Source organism: Benincasa hispida, chromosome 8 (assembly GCF_027475165.1).
Source record: "Benincasa hispida cultivar pf3 chromosome 8, pf3_genome.v1.1, whole genome shotgun sequence".
NCBI lineage: Eukaryota > Viridiplantae > Streptophyta > Magnoliopsida > Cucurbitales > Cucurbitaceae > Benincasa > Benincasa hispida.
This window is the reverse complement of record NC_143485.1, coordinates 33,410,553-33,415,014: the sequence shown is the minus strand read 5'-3', so window position 1 is coordinate 33,415,014 and position 4,462 is coordinate 33,410,553. Positions and strand designations below refer to the sequence as shown.

General features: G+C 30.1%; 2 pseudogenes; both read left to right on the top strand.

Annotated features, from left to right (window-relative positions):
* Positions 1 to 225: 225 nt before the first annotated feature.
* LOC150034521 (uncharacterized) lies at positions 226 to 1,037 on the top strand (annotated as a pseudogene).
* Positions 1,038 to 1,716: 679 nt separating this feature from the next.
* On the top strand, positions 1,717 to 3,069 carry LOC150034520 (uncharacterized; annotated as a pseudogene).
* Positions 3,070 to 4,462: the final 1,393 nt, after the last annotated feature.

Here is a 4,462-nt window from a genome sequence, read left to right as displayed (position 1 = left end):
GAACATCAGAATTAAGACTTGATTAGTGATTTCATTCTTAAAAGTCGTCCAATATCAACTGGGATATCAATTACAATGGATGATGATGATTTAATGAATGCACATCGATATGTGTTATTTAACACTTCTGAAATAGAACCATATATAGAGTAAGCATTTCAATATGAAGTATTAGTCTCTTCATTTTTATTGTAGAATCAACATTGAACTAAGTTTCTCTATTGGATGCATATGAATGAGTTACTTGTCTCAAATAGAAGACTTGCCAAAGATAATGGCTTATTGTGGAAACTACACTCCAACCAATTTCCTTCATGGTTAAAATCGAAGATGTGTTATTAGTCTTATGCTTTGGTTGATTAGCTTGAAAAGAATAAGTGTTGAAATAACAAAAAATAACTAGTTTATTTGGATTTTATAGATTGAATTGATTCATTAACCACTAAAGATTCAAAGTTAGTAATATGGCTTCAAAATTGTCCTAAAAAATATGTGATGATTTATACGGGTTTTTTATTAATGGTCAAAGATTCCACGTAAAGAGCATTGAAAGATTGACTCAAAATAGTAGTATCTCTATCCAAGCAAATACATTATGTAGGTCAAGTTCTAGAGATGAAGCTCAAGTTGTTGACAAGGTTACTTATTATGATGTGTTAACCTAAATTATTGTATGAGACTATTATGTATTCCAAAATCACATTTTTAGGTGTGATTGGATGAATGTTTCAAATGGAGTGAAAGTTGATGATGGTTTTAAACTTGTGAATTTATATCAAAGCCAACATCAATTTATGAAGGAGCCGTTTATTCTTGCATCTCAAGCGAAACAAGTATTTCATTCAAGGGAGCATAATACATCCAATTGGTATGTTGTATTAAAGACACCACCCAAAAGATTTTATGATTTAGAGGTATATGATGGACAATATGATACACTCATTGATGACACAGGTTATACCCCATTGGAGAGTGTGAATGAAGATAACAAAGAATGTTGTTATATAAGAAATGATTGTGAAGGACTCTTGACTTGAAACTTAGATCTCTATGTGCATGCGTGCGTGCATGTGTGTGTATATGTGTGTGTGCGCGTTGTGCGCACGTGTGCATGCGTGCGCGCTTGATAACATAAAACTAATTTAGTTTTTAGAAATTAGTGATGGTAGCAAGAGATACTATCGATGAAAGGTACATTAACTTTCATTCACATGCACAATGAAAGTGACGCTCTAAACTTTTGAAATCACATTCAATAGGCCTAGCAACAATGGAGGACAATGATAGTGGATCTCAATATTCTACGGGTCAAGTCTCACCAATTTTAGAAAGATCACAAGATGAAGAGAATGTCAGTCTTCCCGAGAAAATTATGAAATAACTCCCTAAGAGATGTAGAGGCCCTACAAAAATGAAAATCATTGCCATTGATGAATAGAATAGAATTGATATAACATATAATGAGTATGGGCAACCAATTGGGAAGACTTCAATAGGCTTGTCTTCATTTTTAGGTCCACTCGTGAGAGAGGTAGTACCTATGACCTTACTAGATTAAAAGAAATTTTGTGCACATAAATCCAAATATGTATGTGACATTAAATATGTGTTTTGAGTAATTGTAGTATCTTTTTTATCTTGTATCATTACATTAAATATTATTATAGTTGAGATATACTATGAACGAAGCTTGGCAAAAAAAATTATCTTTTTCAAAAGATGGGTAGGCTATGGAGATCAAGGAATTAACGGCTTGTGTCCAAAATTCTTGTGGCATCTAGTGAAGACGAACTTGCTCAATTGAAACCAGCCAATATACAATCTATGAGTGATTGGATGGACTTTGTGAAAGAAAAGAAAGTGAAAAATTCAAGGTAATTCACTGTTACTTGTTCTAAGTTCATAAGATTATTACTCATTTTCTAATCATTCATTTATTTGTGCATATACATTTTTATTTGATTAGGCAACAAGTGAAAAGTTCAAGTCCATGAAGAAAAGGCAACTTCCACATACATGTAGTTGTAAGGGTTATGCTCGATTGGCAGAAGAAATGGTATTAATTATAGTGACTTAAAATTATATTCATTATTTTAGTTTGTTACTAAATGAATATGCATGTGTTATTGTTAAGAAAAAGAGTAGTTCAACCTCCACTTCAGTGACTAGAGTTGCACTATGGACCAAGACACACATGAAAAGAGATGGTAATCCTGTTAACTCATAAGTTGAGGATAGAATGATATGATTATAGTTATTGTATGGTTTTGCTTCTTTCTTTGAATGTCTTGTGGACTTCTAAACTAGTTAGTAATATGTGAAAGTTTGAAATGTATCTTTGAATATTTTGTGGACTCCTAAAGTAGTTAGTAATATGTAAAATTTTTATTTATGGAATGTTTTGCTCTTTCTTCCTTTACCACTATTGTTTTGCTAATTGATGGAATGCTAGGAACGTATTGAAAAAATCGATAACGAAGGGACAAACACTTCCTCAACTAATATGAAAGATGATGCAATTAGCAAAGTTCTTGGTCCTGATCGTGGTCATGTTAGAGGACTCAGATTTAGAGCGACCACATCGAAGTTATCTGCATTTTCTCAAAGAGAGAATTATACCCAACTTGAAGAAAAGTGTAACAAGATTGATGGAGAGATGATTGAAATGAGATCTTTGATACCTCACATACTCAAAGTTCAAGTATGCTACTAACTAGTAGAATCGATGTGGGTTTATGTTTATCTTTTCTTATTATTTAATATTTTTACTTTGTTTCTTTTAATTTTTTTTTTAATTTAGGGAAATACAAGTGAACATCTCTCTAATGCTTTAAATGGACCTTGGATTAACAACATTACTATTAACCATGTGGTATCTTCACCTTGGGTAAAGTATTTATTATTTAATTCCTATATTCTTTATTTATTACTTGAAGATTATTGAACCATCTTTAGATTAACAAACTTTTAATAAGTTTCTCATTATGTTATATATTTCTTTTTATATTGCCTTGTTGATAGAGAATTAACAATAATAATGCTCTTCGCAAGTGCAAGTTGCTAGATTGATGTGGTACAAAAGAGGTAGTTATTGAAGGTCGATGGTCTTCAAATGACCCAAAAGTTCTTGTTCATCATCTTCCCCTTGGTCCACAAGCACGAGTTTGAATAGACTTGTAAATAAAACATGATGCATTTTTATGAAGGTCAAACTCAGAAATGACTTACATAGAAGATGCAATCGGTAGTATAGTTGCATGGCCCTTTGACAAAGTTTTAATTAGTACGTATATCTATCGATTATTTTATTTCTTTATTTTAATAACATTACTTAAACTTTTTATTACTTAACTTTTTTTGTAGGTTGATGAAGTACTATCAGTACATGCATCTTTAAGTATTTTGTGGTCGACTACATACACAGTTGGAGTTATTTTGGAATTTGATATCGACATATTTTTTAATTTATAAATCTATGTTTTGTTTCATCCCTAAGTTTCTAGTGCCTCATTACTAAATATCTTTTTTGGTGGGATATATGAATCTTTTATTGAATGCTTATTTTGATAACATTTATTTTGGAGATTATATAAATCTAATTTTATTTGATTTTTAATGTGCAGAAATATATGAAACACAACAATATAGGATTATATGGACATATTTGAGAAGTTATAAATATGCAACAATAGGATTCATTAAAGCTATAAAAAGCTAATGAATGCTATGAATACAAAATGATGACAATAAGACTTACTATAGCTTTCATTAAACAAATAATTATAATCGTAAATAAATACTATAATTAACAAATAAAAACTACATATTTTTGCTATATAAGTGAATTTATAGCTTTAAAAAAATGTTATCTTACGTGTTACAAATGACTAAATGTGCTATTTGAAACTTGTATTTTACAGCATTTACAAAACCCTATAAGAAATCGAACATTTCATAGCATTTAGCAAGTGCTATAGAAAGAAACTTATTATAGCATGTAATGAAATGCTATAAAAAGTTGAACTACTTATTATAGCATGTAACGAAATGCTATAAAAGGTTGAACTTTTCTATACCGTTTAAAAAGTACCATAAAAAGCTCAATACTTTTAATAGCATGGGCTGTCACGATTTTGGACAAAATGCTATAATAGACCTATGATAGCATTTTTTCGAAGCTATAGTAGACCTTTTTTCTGTAGTGACTCATCCTTTATTATGATATGTTTTTCAAATAAAGACAACGAACATACCATGCGCTTGATGAGGAGATCTACTAAAGGTGCCATATGGAAAAAGTGTTAATGCTTCCGCACATTATGATATTTTAAAGCAATTTCAAATGTTCAAATGAAAAAGTTTGAGTTTTGAGTTTTAAATTTAAATGTTTTAGATTTATTTAAATGTTTTTTTCAATATTTTAGGGATCCTGAATCAAATATTATATTATTATTTAGAAAAT